Here is a 24316-nt window from a genome sequence, read left to right as displayed (position 1 = left end):
AAAGTACTCTTTTATATTGAATATCATCACACTGGAAGTACTCGTTTACAAAAAATATACTGCGTCTCAATGTACACCTTTATATTGAATATAATCACACAGGAAGTACTGTTTTATAAAAAATATACTCCCTCTCAAAGTACTCTTTTTATTGAATATAATCGTACTGGAATTACTCTTTGTATTAAATATGACCACACTAGAAGTACTCTTTATAAAAAATATACTCCCTCTCCATGTACTCTTTTATATTGAATGTAATCACACGGGAAGTACTCTTTTATATTGAATGTAATCACACTGGAATTACTCTTTTAAAAAAAATACACTCACTCTCCAAGTACTCTTTTATATTGAATAAAATCACACTGGAAGTACTCTTTTATATTGAATATAATCAGACTGGAATTACTCTTTTATAAAAAATATAGTCCCTCTCCAAGTACTCTTTTATCCTGAATATAATCAGAATGGAATGACTGTTTTGTATTGAATATAACCACACTGCACGTACTCTTTTATAAAAAATATACTCCCTCTCCTAGTACTCTTTTATACTGAATATAATCACACTGGAACTATTCTTTATATTGAATATAATGACACTGGATTTACTCTTTTATAAAAAATATACTCCCTCTCAATGTACCCTTTTAATTGAATATAATCACACAGGAAGTACTCTTTTCTAAAAAATATACTCCCTCTCCAAGTATACTTTTATATTGAATATAATCACACAGGAAATACTCTTTTATATTGAATATAACCACACTGGAAGTACTCATTTATTAAAAAAAAATACTCCCTCTCAAAATACTCTTTTATATTGAATATAATCACACTGTAAGTACTCTTTTATAAAAAATATACTCCCTTTCAAAGTACTCTATTATACTGAATATAATCACACTGGACGTGCTCTTTTCTATTGAATATAATCACACGGGAAGTACTCCTTTATAGAAAATATACTCCCTCTGAAAGTATTCTTTTATAATGAATATCATCATACTGGAATTACTCTTTTATAAAAAATATACTATCTTTAAAAGTACTCTTTTAAATTGAATATAACGACACAGGATGTGCTATTTTATATTGGATATAACCACACTGGAAGTACTCTTTTAAAAAAAATATACTCCCTCTCCAAGGAGTCTTTTATATTGAATATAGGCACACTGGAATTACTCTTTTATAAAAAATATACGCCCTCTCAAAGTACTCTTTATATTGAATATAATCACACAGGAAATATTATTTTATAAAAAATATACTCCCTCCCAAAGTACTCTTTTATATTCACTATAATCTCACAGGAAGTACTCTTTTATAAAAAATATACTAGCTCTCAAAATACTCTTTTAAATTGAATATAATCACACTGGAATTACTCTTTAATAAAAAATATACTCCTTCTCAAAATACTCTTTTATATTGAATATAATCACATGGGAATTACTGTTTTATAAAAAATATACTCCCTCTGAAAGTACTCTTTCATATTGAATGTAATCACACTGGAAGTACTCCTTTAAAAAAAATATACTCCCTCTCAATTTACTCTTTTATATTGAGTATAATCACACGGGAAGTACTCTTTTATACAAAATAGACTTCCTCTCAAAATACTCTTTTATATTGAATATAATCACACTGGAAGTACTCTTTAATAAAAAATATACTGCCTCTCCAATTACTCTTTTACATTGAAAATAATCACACAGGAAGTACTCTTTTATAAAAAATATACTGCCTCTCCAAGTACTCTTTTATATTGAATATAATCACACAGAAAATACTCTTTTATAAAAAATACACTCCCTCTCAAAATACTCTTTTATATTGAATATAAACACACAGAAATTACTCTTTTATAACAAATACTCCCTCTCCAAGTACCCTTTTATATTGAATATAATCACGCTGGAAATACTCTTCTATAAAAAATATACTGCCTCTCCAATTACTCTTTTATATTGAATATAATCACACAGGAAGTTTTCTTTTATTAAAATATACTGCATCTCCATGCACTCTTTTATATTGAATATAATAACACAGGAAGTACTATTTTATAAAAAACATACTCCATCTCAAAGTACTGTTTTATATTGAATATAATTACACTGGAAGTACTATTTTGTATTCAATATAGCCACATGGGAAGTACTCTTCTATAAAAAACATACTCCCTCTAAATGTACTCTTTTATATTGAATATAATCACACTGGAAGTACTGTTGTATAAAAAACATACTCCCTCTCAAAGTACTCTCTTATATTGAATATAATTACACTGAAAGTACTCTTTTATTTTGAATATAGTCACACTGGAATTACTCTTTTATAAAAAATATACTCCCTCTCAAAGTACACTATTATACTGAATATAATCACACAGGAAATACTCTTTTATAGAAAATATATTCCCTCTCACTGTACTCTTTTATATTGAATATAATCACACAGAAGTACTCTTTTGTAAAATGCATACTCCCTCTCAAAAGACTCTTTTATATTGAATATAATCACATAGGAAGGACTCTTTTGTAAAAAATATACTCCCACTCAAAGTACTCTTTTACATTGAAAATAATCACACAGGAAGTAGTCTTTTATAAAAAACATACTCCCTCTCAAAGTACACTTTATACTCCCTCTCAAAGTACACTTTTATATTGAATATAATCACACTGGAATTACTCTTTTATAAAAAATATACTCCCTTTCCAAGTACTCTTTTATACTGAATATAATCACAATGGAATGACTCTTTTGTATTGAATATAACCACACTGAACGTACTCTTTTATAAAAAATATACTCCCAGTCCAAGTAAACTTTTATATTGAATATAATCACACTGGAAGTACTCTTTAATAAAAAATATACTCCGTCTCAATGTACTGTTTTATATTGAATACAATCACACAGGAACTACTCTTTTATAAAAAATGTACTCCCTCTCACAGTACTCTTTTATATTGAATATAATCACACTTCAAGTATTCTTTTATATTGAATATAATCACACTGGAATTGCTCTTATATAAAAAATATACTGCCTCTCCAAGTACTCTTTTATATTGAATATAATCACACTGGAAGTACTCTTTCATAAAATATATACTCTGTCTCAATGTACTCTTTTATATTAAATATAATCACACAGGAAGTACTCTTTTATAAAAAATATAATCCCTCTAAATGTACTCTTTTATATTGAATATAATCACACTGGAAGTACGCTTTCATCAAATATATACTAAGCCTCAATGTACTCTTTTATATTAAATATAATCACACATGAGGTACTCTTTTATAAAAAATATAATCACTCTAAGTGTACTCTTTTATATTGAATATAATCATACAGGAAGTACTCTTTTATAAAAATATACTCCCTCTCCAATACTCTTTTATATTGAATATAATCACACTGGAAGTACTCTTTTATAAAATATATACTCCCTCTCAAAATACTCTTTCATATTGAATATAATAACACTGGAAGTATTCTTTTATAAAAAATATACCAGCTCTCAAAATACTCTTTCATATTGAATATAAGCACACTGGAAGTACTCTTTTATAAAAAATATACTCCCTCTCAAAGCACTCTTTTATATTGAATATAATCACACAGGAAGTCCTCCTTTATAAGAAATATAATACCTCTCAAAATACTATTTTATATTGAATATAATCACACTTGAATTACTCTTTTATAAAAAATATACTCCCTCTCAAAGTACTCTTTTAAATTGAATATAATCACACAGGAAGTACTCTTTTATGAAAAATATACTCCCTCTCCAAGTACTGTTTTATATTCAATATTATCACCCTGGAAGTACTCTTTCATAAAATATATACTCCCTCTCAATGTACTCTTTTATATTGCATATAATCACACCAGAATTACTCTTTTATAAAAAATATACTCCCTCTCAATGTACTCTTTTATATTGAATAAAATCACTCAGGAATTACTCTTTTATAAAAAATATACTCCCTCTCCAAGTACTCTTTTATATTGAATATAATCATACAGGATGTACTTTTTTATAAAAAATATACTCCCTCTACAAGTAGTATTTTATATTGAATATAATCACACTAAAAGTTCTATTTTATATTGAATATAACCACACTGGAAGTACTGTTTTATGAAAAATATACTCCCTCTCAATGTACTCTTTTATGTTGAATATAATCATGCAGGAAGTACTCTTTTATAAAAAATATACTCCCTCTCAAAGTACTCTTTTATATTGAATATAATCAAACTCAAACTAATCTTTTTAAAAAATGTACTACTTCTCAAAGTACTATTTTATATTGAATATAATCACACTCAAACTACTCTTTTATATTGAATATCATCAAACTCAAAGTAGTCTTTTATAAAAAATATACTCCCTCTCAAAGTACTCTTTTATTTTGAATATAATCATGCTCAAACTACTCTTTTATACTGAATATAATCACACTCAATGTATTCTTTTATATTGAATATAATCACACACAAAGTACTCTTTTACATTTAATATAATCACACTCAATGTCCTCTTTTATAAAAAATATACTCCCTCTCACAGTACTATTTTATTTTGAATATAATATCACTCAAAGTACTCTTTTGTAAAGAAATATACTCCCTCTCAGAGTACTCTTTTATTTTGAGTATAAGCACACAAAATGTACTCATTTTTAAAAAAATATAAACCCTCTCAAAGTAGTCTTTTATTTCGAATATAATCAAACTGGAAATACTCTTTATAAAAAATATTCTCCCTCTCAAAGTACTATTTTATTTTTAATATAATCACACTCAAATTACTCTTTAATAGAAAGTGTACACCCTCTCAAAGTACTCTTTTATTTTGAATATAATCACACAGGAATTACTCTTTTATAAAAAATATACTCCCTCTCACAGTATTCTTTTATTTTGAATATAATCCCACAAAATATACTCTTTTTTAAAAAATATACTCCCTCTCAAATTACTCATTTATTTTGAATATAATCACACTGGAAGTACTCTTTTAAAAAAATATTGTTCCTCTCACAGTGATTTTTTTTTCAATGTAATCACACTCAATGTTCTCAATTATAAAATATATACTCCATCTTAAGTTCGTCTTTTATTTTGAGTATAATCACAATGGAAGTACCCTTTTATAAAAAATATACTCCATCTCAAAATACTGAAATATTTTCAGTGTAATCACCCTCAAAGTACTCTTTTATAAAAAAAAATACTCCCTCTCAAATTTCTCATTTATTTTGTTTATAATCACACCCAAATTACTCTTTTACAGAAAATATACTCTCTCTCAAATTACTCATTTATTTTGAATATAATTACACTCAAACTACTCTTTCATATAAAATATACTCCGTCTTAAATTACTCCTTTATTTTGAATATAATCTCACTCAAATTGCTCTATTATAGAAAACATACTCCTTTTCTAGTACTTTTTTGGAATATAATCACACTCAATGTACTCTTTTATAAAAAATATATTCCCTTACAACGCCCTCTTTTATAAAAAATATACTCCCTCACAAACTATTCTTTTTTTAATATAATCACATTCCAATTACCATTTTATATAAAATATTCTCCCTTTAAATTACTATTTTACTTTGAATATAATCATACTCAAACTCCTCTTTTAAAGAAAACATACTGCCTCTCAAAGTACTCTTTTATTTTTCATATAATCATACTCAATTTACTCTTTTATAAAAAATATACTTCCTCTCAATGTACTCTTTTATTTTGAAAATAATCACACTTAATGTATTCCTTTATAAAAAATATACTCTATCCCAAATTACTCTTTTAGTTTGAACATAATCACACTCAAAATGCTATTTTATAAAAAATATACTCCCTTTCAACTTCCACTTGTATAAAAAATATACTCCTTTTCAAAGTACTCTTCTATTCTGAATGTAATCATCCATAAAATACTGTTTTATAAAAAATATACTCCCTCTAAACCTACTCTTTTATTCTGAATATTATCTCAGTGAATGTACTCTTTTTAAAAAAATGTATTCCATCTCAATGTACTGTTTTATTCTGAATATAAGCACACTGAAAGTACTTTTATAAATAATATACTCCCTCTAAATGTACACTTTAATTCTGAATATAGTCACACTCAATATAAAGTTTAAAAAAAATCACCCCTCCAAAGCTACTCTTTTATTTTGAATATAATCTCACTCAAATTACTATTTTTTAAAAAAATATACTCCCTCTCAAACTGCTGTTTTATTTTGAATATAATCACATTAAAAATTCTCTTTTATATAAAATATACTCCCTCTAAAAGTACTCATTTATTTTCAATATAATCACTCTCAAAATACTCTTATATAGAAAACGTACTCCCACTCAATGTACTCTTTTATTTTGAAAATATTCATACCCAAACTACTCTTTTATAAAAAACATATGGCCTCTAAAAACACTCTTATTTTGAATATGATCACACTCAATGTCCTCTTTTATAGAAAACATACTACTTCTCAAAGTACTCTTTTATTTTTAATATAATCACACTCAAATTACTCTTTTATAAAAAAAACTCCCTCTCTAAGTGCTCTTTTATTTTGAGTATAATCACACTCAATGTACTCTTTTATAAAATATATACTCTACCTCAAATTACTTTTTTATTTTGAATATAATCACACTTAAATTATTCTTCTATAAAAAATATACTCCCTCTCAAAGTACTCTGATTTTGAATATAATCACACTATAAATACTCTTTTATAAAAAATATACTCCCTCTAACAATACGCTTTTTTATTGAATATAATCACACTCAAAATATATTTTATAAAAAATATTTTCCCTTACAACTTCCTCTTTTATAAAAAATATACTCCTTCTCAAAGTACTCTTTTATTTTGAATATAATCATACTCAAATTACTCTTTTATAAATTATATACTCCCTCACAAACTACTCTTTTATTTTGAATATAATCACACAATTAGTGCTATTTTATAAAATATATACTCCCTCTCAGTATACTCTTTCATTTTAAATATAATCAAACTCAAAGGCCTCTTTTATTAGACATAGTCCCTCACAAAATATTCTCTTATTGTGAATATAATCACACTCAAAGTATTCTTTTGTAAAAATATACTGCCTCTAAATGTACTCTTTTATTTTGAATATATTCACACTCCTATTACTCTTTATAAAGAATATACTCCGTCTCAAATTACTCTTTTATTTTGAATATAATCACACACAATATACTCCTTTTTAAAAAACATACTCCCTCTCAAAGTACTGTTTTCTTTTTCATATAATCTCACTTAAAGTACTCTTTTATAAAAAATATACACCTTCTCAAGGTGCTCTGTTATTTTGAATATAATCACACTCAAAACACTCTTTTATAAAAAATATACTGCCTCTAACAATACTCTTTTATTTCGAATATCATCACACTCAAACTATTCTTTTATAAAACACATACTCTTTTTCAACGTCCTCTTTTATAAAAAATATACTCTCTATCAAAATACTCTTTATTCAGAATATAATCACACTGAAGGTACTCACTTGTAAAAAATATTTTCCCTCTCAAAGTACTCTTTAATTCTGAATATAATCACACTCAATATTCTCATTTATAAAAAATATACCTTCCTCTAAATGTACTCTTTTATTCTGAATACAGTCACACTCAAAGTACTCTTTTATAAAATATATACTCCCTCTCAAAATAGTCTGTTATTTTGAATATAATCACACTTAAATTACTCTTTGATAAAAAATATACTCCCTCTCAAAGTACTCTTTTATTTTGAATATACTGACACTAAATATAGTCTTGATAAAAAGTATACTCCCTCTCACAATCCTCTTTTAGTCTGAATATGAACACACTCAAAGTACTGTTTTATAATAAATACGCTCCCTCTAAAATAATATTTTATTTTGAATATAATCCACCACAAAGTACTCTTTTATAAAAAACATAATCCCTCTGAAAGTACTCTTTTATTTTGAATACAATCACACTCAATGTACTCTTTTATAAAAAACATACTCCCTCTCAATGTACACTTTATTTTGAATATAATCACACTCAAATTACTCTTTTATAAAAAAGATACTCCCTCTCAATGTACTCTTTTATTTTGAATATAATCACGCTCCAATTACTCTTTTAGAAAAAATATACTCCCTCTAAATGTACTCTATCATTTTGAATATAATCACACTCGAATTACTCTTTAATGAAAAATATACTCCCTCTCAAGGTACTCATTTATTTTGAATATAGTCACACTCAATATACTCTTTTATGAAAAACATACTCCCTAAAATGTACTCTTTTATTTTGAATATAATAACACTCAAAGTACTCTTTTATAAAAATATACTCACACTGAATGTACTCTTTTATAGAAAATATACTCCCTCTCATAGTACTCTTCTGTTTATAATATACTAACATTCCAAGTACTCTTTTATAAAAAATATACTTCCTCTCAAAGTATTCCTTTATTTCGAATATACTCACACTCGAATTCCACTTTTATAAAAAATATTCTCCCTGTCAATGTATTTTTTAATTAGAATATAGAGAGACTCAATGTACTCTTTTATACAAAATATACTCCCTGTCAAAATACTCTTTTTTTCAGAATATATTCACACTCAAATTATTCTATTGTAAGATATATACTCACCCTCAAAATACTCCTTTATAAATAATATACTCCCTCTCAAAGTGCTCTATTATTTATAATATACTCACACTCAAATTATTATTTTAAAAATAATATACTCCCTCTCAAAGTACAATTTTATTTAGTATATACTCACACTCAAGTACACTTTTATATAAAATATATTGTCACTCAAAATACTCTTTTGTTCTTTTTCCACAGCACTTAAGGCGGGGACAATTTTAGATGTGTAATTTCAAAAACTTGCCTCTAAGTGCATAGATAATGAAGTTAGAATGAGGGATCTGTGTCCACTTGAGTTGAGCATTCTTTCAGTAAGAAAGGATTTGGATATATTTTAACTCTTTAGAACTTCTTCTCATTCTTGTCAATCAACTGAATTTTCTGTGTTAATTTCTATCAGAGGTAATAGAGTTAATCCAAAATCATAGGTGTGTATAATTCCAGATTGACAAGTACACTCAAAAACCCAGGCACTGAGCTGAAAAAGGGATCATTTCCCAGTGGGCCTTAAGTCCCACATAAACCGCTGTACAAAAATCGAGAAACAGATACAGAAAGTGACTGGCCTAAGGCTTGTCACTTGAAAGTGAGTGGCTGAATGACTGGCAGATGGTTGGAAATCCAAATCTCCTGACCTCTAATTTCAGAGCGTGCAGTACCTCCCCAATGCCCAATTTTAGAGTTAAATGGCTTAATAATGGCTTTACTGGATTGAAGTCAACATTAAAAGACCTTAGATTCCATCCGCACAGTCATTGCCCCCTGGTCTCTAATGAGAATTTGCCCAGTTAAAATTGTAACATTGGGTTTAACCTGAGAGATCTTGACTTTCAGCCTGTAACTTTTGAAAAGGGTTGATATACTTAGGAGTTCCTGCTACAAAGTAAGAGTCCAGGACCCTCTTCAGCAAAGGTGAGCTGGCCTTAGTGGTAAATGAAAAATGAGGTCCTTTAAATCACCGCTCTGTCACCAATCATAAAGTAAAATTTCTATGAAAATACATGCATTGTGTTTTTAGGAGGGCTGGGATTTATGCAGTGTTCTGAGTAACATGCTACCACAGGAAGGTGAAGGTGCTGCTCAGCCCTAGAGACAGACACACAGACACACACATACACACACACACACACAGAGACACTTTAGACATACAATTGGTAGTGTCCAGCCGAATACTTAGTAGTATGAGGAGGGCATTGAACCCATCCATGCTTCAAAGACAGGGAGACCTTTCCCTAATTCACATGTGCATTCTCCCTCCTTCTCCCCCAAATCTGTCTCATCCTCAAGCCCACGCATTATTACATAGAATACAATTAGGCGGCGCTCTCAGGTTACAGAATTGTCAACGATGCTCTCATTAAAACAACAGCACAGTCAAACAGACAGCATGCTAGCATCTGAAATGTGATTAATTCTTTCAGACATGGCTCATGATGACCATAGCCACACAAGCAGGACAGAAGCTATGCTCTGCACCAAGCCTATCTGAGTGAATGGCCACCTCCCAGAGTGCTTCACACTCTCATTTCACCCTCAGAGGCAGAAAAGAGGACTGCAAAGGACTCATGGGTCTCCCATGCTCTCTGAAAAGGATTCCCATTTCTCCTGCAGACCAAAAGTGACAACAAAAGTAGGTTTTTATTTGTAGAGCTCACAGCTTTTGGAAAATACACAGCTAAAACTGTCCCCGCTTTAAGTGCTACAACACTTAAAACGGGGACAGTTTTATGTGTGTAATTTGAAAAACTTGCCTCTAAGTGCATAGATAATGAAGTTAGAATGAGGGATCTGTGTCCACTTGAGTTGAGCATTCTTTCAGTAAGAAAGGATTTGGTTATATTTTAACTCTTTAGAACTGATTCTCATTCTTCTCAATCAACTGTGAATTTTCTCTGTTAATTTCTAGCAGAGGTAATAGAGATAATCCAAAATCATAGGTATATATAATTCCAGATTGACAAGTATACTCAAAAACCCAGGCACTGAGCTGAAAAAGGGATCATTTCCCAGTGGGCCTTAAGTCCCACATAAACTGCTGTGCAAAAATCGAGAAACAGATACAGAAAGTGACTGGCCTAAGGCTTGTCACTTGAAAGTGAGTGGCTGAATGACTGGCGGATGGTTGGAAATCAAATCCAAATCTCCTGACCTCTAATTTCAGAGGGTGCAGTGCCTCCCCAATACCCAATTTTAGAGTTAAACGGCTTAATAATGGCTTTACTGGATTGAAGTCAACATTAAAAGACATTAGATTCCAACTGCATAGTCATTGCCCCCGGTCTCTAATGAGAATTTGCCCAGTTAAAATTGTAACATTGGGTTTAACCTGAGAGATCTTGACTTTCAGCCTGTAACTTTTGAAAAGGGTTGATATACTTAGGAGTTCCTGCTACAAAGTAAGAGTCAAGGATGTTCTTCAGCAAAGGTGAGCTGGCCTTAGTGGTAAATGGAAAATGAGGTCCTTTAAATCACCGCTCTGTCACCAATCATTAAGAAAACTTTCTATGAAAATACATGTATTGTGTTTTTAGGAGGGCTGGGATTTATGCAGTGTTCTGAGTAACATGCTACCACAGGAAGGTGTAGGTGCTGCTCACCCCTAGAGACAGACACAGAGACACATACATACACACACACACAGAGACACTAGACACACAACTGGTAGTGTCCAGCCAAATGCTTAGTAGCATAAGAAGGGCATTGAACACATCCATGCTTCAAAGATGGAAAGATGTTTCCCTCATTCACACATGCATTCTACCTCCTTCTCCCCCAAACCTACATCATCCTCAAGCCCACGCATTATTACATAGAATACAATTAGGCGGCGCTCTCAGGTTACAGAATTGTCAACGATGCTCTCATTAAAACAACAGCACAGTCAAATAGACAGCATGCTAGCATCTGAAATGTGATTAATTCTTTCAGACATGGCTCATGATGACCATAGCCACACAAGCAGGACAGAAGCTATGCTCTGCACCGAGCCTATCTGAGTGAATGGCCACCTCCCAGAGTGCTTCACACTCTCATTTCACCCTCAGAGGCAGAAAAGAGGACTGCAAAGGACTCATGGGTCTCCCATGCTCTCTGAAAAAGGACTCCCATTTCTCCTGCAGACCAAAAGTGACAACAAATTAGCTTTTTATTTGTAGAGTGCACAACTTTTGGAAAATACACAGCTAAAACTGTCCCCACTTCAGTACTTAAAGCAGGGCCAGTTTCAGCTGTGTAATTTGAAAAACTTGCCTCTAAGTGCATAGATGATGAAGTTAGAATGAGGGATCTGTGTCCACTTGAGTTGAGCATTCTTTCAGTAAGAAAGGATTTGGTTATATTTTAACTCTTTAGAACTGATTCTCATTCTTCTCAATCAACTGTGACTTTTCCGTTTTAATTTGTAGCAGAGGTAATAGAATTAATGCAAATCACATGTGTATTGAAGTCCAGATTGACAAGTATGCTGAAGAACCCAGGCAGTGAGCTGAAAAATGGTTGGTTTCACAGTGGACCTTAAAGCCCACTTAAATCACTGTGCAGAAATCAAAAATCAGAGACAGTGAATCACTTAAGGCTTCTCACTTGAAAGTGAATGGCTGTCTGACTGGCAGAAGTCTGATTATCAAATCCAAATCTCCTATCCTCTAACTTGAGAGGTTGCTCTGCCTATCCGATGCCCAATTTTATAGTTAAATGGCTTAATAATGGCTTTACTGAATTGAAGTCAACATTAGAAGACATTAGATTCCATCGGCACAGTCTTTGGTGCCTTGTCACTAATGACAATTTGCCCAGTTACAATTTTAACATTGGGTGTTACCTCAGAAATCTTGATATTCAGCTGGAAACTGTTGAAAAGGCTTGATTAACGAATGAGTTCCTGCTACAAAGGAAGAGCCAAGAACCCTCTTCAGCAAAGGTGAGCTCTCCTCAGTTTTAAACTGGAAATGAGCTGGTTTCAACAAACATCCTCTCATGGATCATCAAGATAAATTTCTTAGAACATACACGTATTGTGTTTTTAGGAGGGTTGGGTTCTATCCAAGGTTCTGAGTAACATGTTAACACAAGAAGTAGGAGGTGCTCCTCAGACCTGGAGACAGACCCACAGACTCACACACACACACACACACACACACACACAGTCTAGACACACAAACGGAAATGTCGAGCCAAATGCTTAGTAGTATGAGGAGGCCTTTGAACTCATCCATGCTCCAAAGGAAGAGACGCATTTCCCTAATTGACACGTCCATTCTCTCTCCTTCTCCCCCATCTCTGCATCCTTCCCAAGCCCATGCATTATTACACAGAACAAATTGAGGCAGGGCTATCAGGTTCAACCATTGTCAATGATGCTCTCTTTAAAAACAACAGCACAGTCAAACAGGGAACATGCTTGCATATGAAATGTGATTAATTCTCTCTGACTTGGCTCATGATGACTGGAGACACCCCACGTGGACAGCATCTCTGCTCTGCAATGAGCCTAGGTGTGTGCTTGGCAGTGCTTCACACTCTAATTGCACCCTCAGAGGTAGAGAATTCTGCAAAGGACTCACGTGTCTCCCATGCTCTCTGAGAAGGACTCCTATTTCTCTTGGGGACCAAAACTAACAACAAAAGTAGCTTTCTACTTGTAGAGCACACAAGTTTTTCCAAACCCACAGCTAAAACTGTCCCTGCTTCTGTGGATTTTGAATAAGTTGTCTCTAAGTGCTATAGCTGATGAAGTTAGAACGAGTGATCTGTGTCCACTTGAATTGAGCATTCGTTTAGTAATAAAGGATTTGGTTATATTTTAATTCTTTAGGACTGATTCTCATTCTTGTCAATCAACTGTGACTTTTCCATGTTAATTACTAGCAGAGGTAATAGAATTAATCCAAATCATAGGTGTATTGAAGTCCAGATTGACAAGTATTCTTAAGAAACCAGGTACTGAGCTGAAAAAGGGTTGGTTTCACAGTGGGCCTTAAGGCCCACATAAATCACTGTGCAAAAATCGAAAAACAGAGACAGAAAGTGACTCGCCTAAGGCTTATCACTTGAAGGTGAGTGGCTGACTGACTGGCAGAAGGCTGGTTATCAAATCCAAATCCCCTGTCCTCTAATTTCAGAGGTTGCTCTGCCTACCCAACGCTCAATTTTACAGTTAAATGGCTTAATAAGGGCTTTACTGGATTGAAGTCAACATTAGAAGACATTAGATTCCATCGGCAAAGACTTTGGCACCTTGTCACTAATGAGAATTTGCCCAGTTACAATTTTAACATTGGGTCTAACCTGAGAGATCTTGACATTCGGCTGCAAACTGTTGAAAAGGCTTGATTAATGAAGGAGTTCCTGCTACAAAGGAAGAGCCAAGAACCCTCTTCAGCAAACACGAGCTGGCCTCAGTTTTAAATGGGAAATGAGCTGGTTTCAATCAACATCCTCTCACGGATCATCAAGATAAATTTCTTAGAACATACATGTATTGTGTTTTTAGGAGGGCTGGGGTCTATCCAAGGTTCTGAGTAACATGCTAACACAGGAAGTAGGAGGTGCTCCTGCAGACAGACCCACAGATCCACGCACACATGCACACACCATCTAGATACACAAATGGTTGTGTTGGGCCAAATAGTTGTATGAGGAGGGCTTTGAACACATCCATGCTCCAAAGGAAGAGACACATTTCCCTAATTGACACGTCCATCCTCCCTCCTTCTCCCCCATCCCTGCCTCCTTCCCAAGCCCACGCACTATTACACAGAACACATTGAGGCAGGGCTATCAGGTTCAAGCATTTTCAATGACGCTCTCCTTAAAAACAACAGCACAGTCAAACAGAGAGCATACTTGCATATGAAATGTGATTTATTCTTTCCGACATGGCTCATGAAGTCTGAAGACACCAAAATCCTGAAGCTATTACAGCAGCACCAGCTCCTCCCAGTGTCTCCAGCTCTGCATCCTCAAGCTATAACAGCAGCACCACCTCCAACCTGGATCTCCAGCTCAATGACTCTCAGACTTGAAAGGCATCACGAGCCCCTCCCCAGGTCTTTCTGACCCTCAAGTTAGAACAGCAGCACCAGCTCCTCTCTGGGTCTCCAGCTCCACAATCCTCAAGTTATAATAGCAGCCCCAGCTCCTACCTGAGTCTCCAAATCAATGACTCTCAGACTTGGCAGGCATCAGAAGCCCCTCCCCAGGTTTCTCTGACCCTCAAATTAAAACAGCAATACCAGATCATCCCTGGTCTCCAGCTCCACAATCCTCAAGCTATAAGAGCAGCAGCAGCTTCTCCCTGGATCTCCAGTGCAATGACTCAGACTTGAAAGGCATCTCGAGGCCCTCCCCATATCTCTCTGACCCTGGAATTAGAACAGCACCACCAAATCCTCACTGGGTCTTCAGCTATACAATCCTCAAGCTATAAGAGCAGCAGCAGCTCCTACCTGGATCTCCAGCTCAATGACTCTAAGACTTGGCAGGCATAAGAAGCCCCTCCCCAGTTCTCTCTGACATTCAAATTAGAACAGCAGCATCAGCTCCTCCCTGGTCTCCAGCTCCACAATCTTCAAGCTATAACAGCAACACCAGCTCCTTCCTGGATTTCCAGCGCAATGATTCTCACAGCTGAAAGGCATCACGACCCCCTCCCCATGTCTCTCTGACCCTGGAATTAGAACAGCAGCCCCAGCTCCTCCCTGGGTCTCCACCTCCACAATCCTCAAGCTATAACAGCAGCAGCAGCTCCTCCATGGATCTCCCTCGCAATGACTCTCAGGCTTGTAAGGCATTATGAGGCCCTCCGCATGTCTCTCTGACCCTGGAATTAGAACAGCAGCCCCAGCTCCTCCCCGGGTCTCCAGCTCCACAAACCTCAAGCTCTAACATCAGCACAAGCTCCCCCCTGCATCTCCAGGTCAATGACTGTCAGAATGGGCATGCATCACAAGCCCCTCCACAGGTCTCTCTGACCCTGGAATTAGAACAGCAGCCCCAGCTCCTCCCCGGGTCTCCAGCTCCACAAACCTCAAGCTGTAACAGCAGCACCAGCTCCTCCCTGCATCTCCAGCTCAATGACTCTCAGACTGGGCAGGCGTCACAAGCCCCTCCACAGGTCTCTCTGACCCTGGAATTAGAACAACAGCACCATCTCCTCCCTGGGTCTCCACCCCGCAATCCTCAAGATATAAAAGCAGCACCAGCTCCTCCATGGCTCTCCAGCTCAATGACTGTCAGACTTTTCAGGCATCACAGCCCCTCCCCAGGTCTCTCTGACCCTCAAATTAGAACAGCAGCACCAGCTACTCACCGGGTCTCCAGCTCCATGACCCTCAAACTTCAACTGTAGCACTGGGTCCTCCCTGGGACCAGGAGCTCCGGGAACCTCAGAGTTACACGGAGGCATCAATGGCTCCTCCCCAAACTCCAGCTTCAAGATCATCAAACTTAAACTGCAACACTTGCTCCTCCCTGGACTCCAGCTCCACGAAAATCAAAGTTTAAGTGCAGCACCTGCTCCTCCCGGGTCTCAAGCTCCACGACTATTAAATTTAAACTGCAGCACCTGCTCCTCTCCAGGTTCCAGATCCATGATGCTCAATCTTCCACACCTGCACGGGCTCCTTCCCAATCTCCAGCTCAACAGCTGTCAGACGTGACAGTATGCACCAGCTCCGCCCCACAGCTAAACATCCATCAAAGTTCTCTTTTATTTAGAATATACTCACTCTCAAAGTACTCTATTATTTAGAATATATCCACTCACAAAGTACTCATTTATAAAAAATACACTCACACTCAAAGTACTCATTTATTTAGAATATACTCATACTGAAAGTACTCTTATTTAGAATATACTCTCAAAGTACTCTTTTATAAAAAACATACACTCAAATTAAAATTTTATTTAAAATATACTCACTCTCAAAATACTCTTTTATAAAAAGTATACTCACTCTCAAAGTACTCTTTTATTTAGACTATACTCACAACGTACACTTTGATAAAAATATACTCACTCTCAAAGTACTCTTCTATTAAATAATACACTCCTTCTCAAAGTACTCTTTCATTTAGAATATACTGACTCTCAAAATATTCTTTAAAAAAAATACTCACTCTCAAATTACATTTTTATTTAGAATATACTCACTCTCAAATTACACTTTTATAAAAATTATACCTACTCGAAATGTACTTTTCTTTATAATATACTCCATCACAAATTACTTTTTATTTAGAATATATTCACACACAAACTACTGTTTTATAAAAAATATACTCCCTTTCAACGTCCTCTTTTATAAGAAATATACTCCCACTCAAAGTACGATTTCATTCTGAATATAATCACAATAAAATACCCTTTATCAAAAATACATTCCCCCTCAAAGTACACTTTTATTTTGAATATAATGACGCATAAAGTACTCGTTTATAAAAAATATTCTCCCTCTCAAATTACTATTTTATATTGAATGTAGTCACACCCAAAGTCCTCTTTTATTTTGAATTTAATCACACTCAAAGTATTCTTTTATAAAAAATATACTCCCTCTCAAAGTACTCTTTTATTTTGAATATAATCCCACTAAAAGGGCTCTTTTATATTAAATATATTCCCACTCCAAGTACTCTTTTTTAAAAAATATAAGCCCTCTCAAAGTACTCTTTTATATTGAATATAATCACACAGAAACTACTGTTTTAGAAAAAAATACTCCCACTCAAAATAGTGTTTTATATTCAATATATTCCCACTCCAAGTACTCTTTTATAAAAAATATACTCACTCTCGAAGTACTCTTTTATTTTGAATATAATCCCACTAAAAGTACTTTTTTATATTGAATATCTTCCCACTCCAAGTACTCTTTTATAAAAAATATACTTCCTTTCAATGTACTCTTTTATATTGAATATAATCACACAGAAACTAACTAACTAACCCTAACCCTAACCCTAACCCTCTGGCTCAGAGTGTAGTCACAGTACACCCACTGCTGGCAGCTGAGTCACTGCAGGGCGAACTTGCTCATACTGTATTGGCGACACGCCCCCTTCTGGCTGCTCAGGGCACTGTAGCTTCCCATGCCCACAGTTTCTTAGCAGCTCGCTCCCTGCTGGCAACTGGGGACACTGCAGAAATCTCTTGCTCAGTTGAGGCAGCACGCCAGCTCCCTGCTAGCAGCTGGGACACCGCTGGGCCCTCTTGCTCCCAGTGTTATGTCTGGCGCCCCCTGCTGGCCTCCTTCTACACCACTTAAAGTCAGAGCACCCATTATTTAGCACCCACATTTGACATTCCAACTGAAATGAGGCTATTACTTTAAAGATCTGATGTCCCAGGTGTTGTCTAACTTGGAAGAAAGATTTTCACCAACAGACAGTATAAAGCTGCCTGATAACTTCATTGAAAATAAATACAGTGTAAACAGCTTGTTGTAGAAACAATACCTAGGACCCAAGGGAGGAGCAGGCTGATCGTGCAGGAAAACAGTCCAGGAGTTCTGTGCAGGGAATTTTATTTTGGATTTCTTCACATTCTGATGGTCTCAAGTCTCCACTTGTATTCTTTGTCTGGTTTTTCTGCTCCTGCCTTAGGTCCCCGATTTGCCCCTCTTAGGCTTGTGGGGCCTCCTCACTGTTGGTTAAGGCAGATGTGCAGTGATCAATCGAAATCCATTGTTGGGGCTGGCTCCTTCCCACCTCCCAGGAAGGCCCTATGTCTGTACCGCCTATCTCTTTTGAATGTCCTCCTCTGCCCTAATCTGTACTTATGCTGCCAGGTTTCTCTTAAGAATGTCCCCTTTATCCTTTTTCTCAGCATGTAGCTTGCAATTTTCTGACATTTTAACTGTAGAGTGAATGATGATTGGGGCATCCTAAGAGGAGTTCTAGGGTGTTTCTATCTGCATAGGTACCTATTCTTCCTCCTACCCACAACTGACAAGTGCCCATCCACTCCAGTATTAGAGATGCTGCAAATATATAAATTTTTGATGGTCCCTCCAGGTGACCCTTCCCATCATGTTCATGTTTAGCTGTGTCTTCCCATCATGTTCATGTCTATCCTGTGTCTTTCCCAAAAATAGGGAAGTAACGATTCATTGCAAACCATAGGAAATGAAATGAATGTAGATGAAAACTTTATAACTTATACAAATAATCACCCAAAATAATCCTTACACTAAAAATGCAAAACTATACAATTTCTAGAATAAAACATAGAATAAAAGCTATGTGCCCTTGGGTTTGGTAATGAATTTTAACAAACAACACAAAGTGTCACTACACACAGAACGAAGAATTAAGCAGTTTTTTTTTTTAATATTAAAAGTGTATACTCTGGAAAAGACCTTGTTAACAGAATAAAAAGACAAGCCACATATTGAAAGAAAATATTTGCAAAATACAGATCTGAGAAATAATTTGTATTCAATATACAAAAAAAAATCTTAAAACAATATAAAACAGCCCAATTAAAGATGCACACAAATCTGAACAGACGCCTCACCAAAGGATTTAAGAGAAACCAACCCTTTCAAAAGCCCCCACCACTGATATCAACCAACTGCCTGAAGCTGCCTCTCCTTTCTTGCCTAAGAGACCACCCATGACCAAGAAGTTCTGGCCAGTATACAGAGAATGCACAGAGCAAGTTTTCATGTCCTCTGCTTAACGCTTTAATGTCAGAGGGCTAAAAATTTCACCCTGGGATTATGCCAACACTGACATTTTTTGAACATGGGACACATGAAGATGTAAAAAACTGCGATTTCATGCATTTCTCCTTTCATAAATATTCATGACTACTCCTAGAACTTATTAAATTAGTGTATTTAGCGATGCCACTCAGCATAAATTAATGTTTCCTTTACCTCTCCCTTGAAGTGTCTGCCTCTGGCTTTTGGCTGCAGTCTATACTTCCCAGTCTGTTAGAACGACTACCCTCCTGGCTACAACCCTTTATAGAAAATAAATCTCTCACTGGGTGCAGTGGCTCATGCCTGTAATCCCAGCAATTTTGGAGGCCAAGGTGGGTAGATCACCTGAGTTCAGGAGTTTGAGACCAGCATGGCCAACATGGTGAAACCCTGTCTCTACTAAAAATACAAAATATCAGCCATGCATGGCAGTGGACATCTGTAATCCAAGCTAATTGGGAGCCTGAGCAGGAGAATTGCTTGAACCCAGGAGGTGGAAGTTGCAGTGAGCCAAAATCACACCATTGTACTCCAGCCTGGGCAACAAGAGTGAAACACCTTCTCAAAAAATAAATCAATAAAAATAAAAATAAAGAATCTCTCCTTTCCAAATTTATGAACCTCATTATTCAGTTGACAAGGTCACAAAGTTCAAAAGACCTTCCATACTCTCCCACAGAAGTCCTAGAAATTGTCAATTCTGTTAATTAATTTAGATGCCTGAGAACTTGTAATCAAATGAGTACAAACGTTGAAATTGTGCTTTACCAGCTGTGTAGCTCTTAATCCAATCGAGCAGATGTGTAAAATCAACGATGAGAATATACAGCCCTGATTCATGCCTGAAATTTCAGGATGAAAGCTATGAAATCTCTATTTGTGTTTTATGCCTATTAGTTTATGTTACGTATATGTGATATTTTCTTAACTCCAAATAGCAATGCAAAATTCATTTACAAAATCCTCTAAAAGTGCTCTATTATAATTTAGTTTGGAAAAAACAATAAGCATTTATCACGTCTCTCTCAATGGCTCTGTTTCTTTGGAGAACCTTGATAGACACACGAGAAATCTGCAAATGGACCATTCACAAGAGCAGCAAAAAGAAGAGAGACACAACAGTCCCTAAGCTGAACGTGCTTCTGGGAGGCTATGATGTGCAAAAGCATTACGAGAACCACGTCTAGGACCCAGAAAGAGAAACTACCTATATCTGACAACAGATTGACAACCAGAATATATAAGAAACTCAAACAACTTTAGAGGAAAAATTTTAATAATCAGATTTTGAAAATGGACAAAATATCTGAATCTCCAAAGAGGACATAAAAATGAAAAACAGGTATACAAAAACATGCTCGACATCTAGTCCAAGGTCCCAGCAGGAGCAGAAGAGAACCCGGTTTCCTAGAGAAGGGATGAAGAGGGCAGTTCTGGCATCTTCTCAGCACAGTCGCCACTCTCCGATGAAAGTAGCATGGGGATGTTATGCTGGTTTTTCGGGGACTGAACTCTTCCTGGAATTCTCCAGAGGAATTCTGAATGCATCAGTCCTGATGGCCAGAAGGCAACACTGAAGGGACCTTGTGGAGGAGACAAAAGGACAGAAAGCAACACACTGTGAGTCCCCACTCCATGCCAGCCCTGTCCCTGGGCTCCAGCTTGTTTCACCTTTAAGATCTGACTCAATGGCCAGGCGCCGTGGCTCACCCCTGTCATCCCAGCACTTTGGGAGGCCAGGGCAGGCAGATGACATGATCTGGAATTTAAGACAAGCCTAACAAACATGGTGAAATCCGGTCTCTACTAAAGGTACAAAAAAACCTTACCTGCACATAGTGGTGTGCATGCCTGTAGTGCGAGTGACTCAGGAGGCTGAGGCAGGACAATCGCTTCAATCTGGAGGTGGAGGTTGCAGTGAGCCATGACGGCAGCACTGCACTCCCACCTGGGTGACAGAGCAAGACTCCATCTCAAAAAAGAAAGAAAGAAAGTCTGACTCAAGAAGTGCCTCTCCAGCTTTTTGAACTTGACTTAGCAATCCAGGGTACCCGGGGCAGATGGTGATGATGGACAGGTCCTGTGCATTTAAACTGTTGGCTGCGTGCTGCTTAGGAAGTACCTGTGAGCATGAGACATGCCTATCACAGGACATTCCAGTGTGGACAACCAGCAGGGGCCCACTGGACCCTTCATCTAAGGAAATACTAAACGATAACCAAAGCTACAGCTCACAGGAGAAACAACACACCCTAAAGTCATGCTCAAAACTCCTGGACTAGAAATAAAAGGAATCTGCTGGTGAAGTTGGCACAGGAGGGTGAAACCAGCCCAGACACAGCCCATGATCAGGTGCCTGAGGACAAGGGGACGGAGGAGCACACAGCGTGGAGGGCACTTGGGGCCAGAACACAAGGAGAAGCTTTAAATTCTCATTAGGAAGTGTGATGGTTCCTGAGGCTTGTGGCAGGCAGTGGCTGTGCTGAAAATAGCACCTCAGCACCCATCTCGAGGAATCCTCAGGTCCACACACAGAGTGCACTTGGGGGTGAGATGCTCCCTCTGGCACCCACATCCCCACTGCCCAGAACAGAATCTGCTGGGGGAGTGAGGACCACACACTCAACCAACACACACACACCCTCAATTTTGTTAAAAATAATCCTCTGGAATGTACACACCAAAGTAATAATAGTGCCCACCTGCTCGGGCAGGAGAGAACAGAGAATGGAGCAGAGAGGGGATGTCACTGCACCTTTACATCGAAATGTTCAAACAACATGAGCATGTCACTTACTGTTTTAAAGTAAGTTTAACACAGCAGCTTCTGAGCTGGAAGTCAGATGAGATGGAAAGCTCGGGCAGGAGTCCTGGTGCCTAGAAGGAAGCAAGAGGGCCCTGCGAGGTGAGCCACAGGGGCTGAGGCAGTCACTGCCCACTGACCTGGGGAACACAGCTGACCTGTCCCAAAGCACACGTGGAAGCAGAACAACCAAGACCCACAACTGAGGCTGCAGAAACAGTCTGGATAAGCAGAAAGGGAGATAAGACATGGGGAACAGAAGGTTTTCCATGATGCAAATTCATGCCAGAGGATTTTATTTCCTAATCCCTCCATTTCAACTCTGGTTCACAATTGAATTCACTATAGGTTTAAGCACAGATTTGTTACAAGAATTTCAAAGGAGATAACCAGTATGTGATCAGAAGAAAGCTCCCTTGGGTAGACCCAGGTAACAGAGGAATCCAAAGTCAACACCGGATGAGACTCACTTCCAAGGAAATGCAGTGGTGATCTTTTTCATTATTATGTCACCTTCATGACTTCAATACAAGATGTTGTTTCAAATTTCTGAAAATGTTAAATGTTCAATTAGTTACACTAAAACAAATTTCTCTCAAGCAATCTGAGAATGCTACAGATCACAATGAGAAGCTCAAAAATACTGTACCTTCATCCAAAGAGGACTCTTTAAATATAATTTCTATCCTTGGAAAACAAGCAGTGAAGGATCAAGATCAGCCTCAGCAGAAAAGCAGGATCCACCACACCACCCCCACCTCCCCCATAAAGGGAGCACACAGGTAGGGCTGCCCATGGCCTGGAGATTAAAGTCCAGGGGGACAAAGTGGACAGAGAGATCTCTGCTGCACAGATCTCTCTGGTCACTTTGCAGGCCCAGCAGAGTGCAGTGTGGACTGCACTCCACTGGGCCGGCAACTCCTGACCTCTGCAAGGCACCGGAAGCTCCTCAAAGGCCAAGACATTGCTCACATCATGAAGTCACATCCTCAAAGCCTCTCTTCTCTGCCTGAGGGAAGACATCTAACCAGGACACGGAAAAGGGCCCAAGGAATCATGTGCACCTTATTTCACGTGGACAGTGGTGGCTGGAGGTACATACCAAGCTTTGGTTTCCACACGAGTGCTGGGCAGAAAACAAGGGATGACCAGGGGCACAGATGTGGCAGATGACCAGATGGGGGACCTGGTCATGACTTCTGAACCTCCCCCAATTGGACAAACCACTTAGGGGGGCTATTGTTCATAGGAAAAAGATACTATGTTCACAAATAACTAGAAAAATCAGAAATCATAATGCTTAAACAGAACTTAAAACCGTAACAGTTTAAGGCCATTGGAATTCTAGTCTGCCTGACATGTGAGGTGGATGAGATGGCTCAGAGCACTCACAATGACTTCACCTGGCCTTCTGCAAGCCAATTCTTCTTAGGAAAGGTAGGCTTGTCCACAGGCTCATCTTTTACCAATATCATAACAGAGCGCACTATAGTTTTCTTGTGCAAATCATCACAGCTTGATACCAATGCAGTCTTACAATGGGTGAGGTGCTGCATGTCAGTGCCTCCAACAGGTGTGTCCTTTCCATCCAGCAGTTCTCTCTAAGAGTCGACCTGAGGAAGCAAGCAAAAGCACAGACATACACAATAGAATGTTACCTGAAAGGTACATTCAGTTATCACACTGAATATACACGCCGAGGTCAACATCTCCAGAAGAAATCTTACCAGAACTGTCAACATCATCCTGTTTCTCCAGGAAATCCAGTCCAGACCTTCCATTCTCTCCCCATTCAAAGGGAAATGTGAGTTCCCAGGGGCAAGGCTCTTCCACAGATCCAAGGAAGCCTCGGAGGCGAAGGCTCTGGGAGTACTAGGTAGCAACTTCAAGCCAGGAGTCAAGTGGGGATTTCACTGTGCACCTTTACAAACTTTGAAACATTCAACCAACATAGGCATGTCCCTTGAGTCTGAGCTGGAAGTCAGAGATGGAATGCATGGGCAGTGGCAGTGGTGCCTGGCAGGAAGCAAAAGGGCACAAAGTGAGCCACAGGG

This window comes from Aotus nancymaae, unplaced genomic scaffold (assembly GCF_030222135.1).
Source record: "Aotus nancymaae isolate 86718 unplaced genomic scaffold, 86718_ANA_hifiasm-v0.15.2.pri h1tg000022l_1, whole genome shotgun sequence".
Lineage (NCBI taxonomy): Eukaryota > Metazoa > Chordata > Mammalia > Primates > Aotidae > Aotus > Aotus nancymaae.
Note: the sequence above shows the minus strand (reverse complement) of the source record.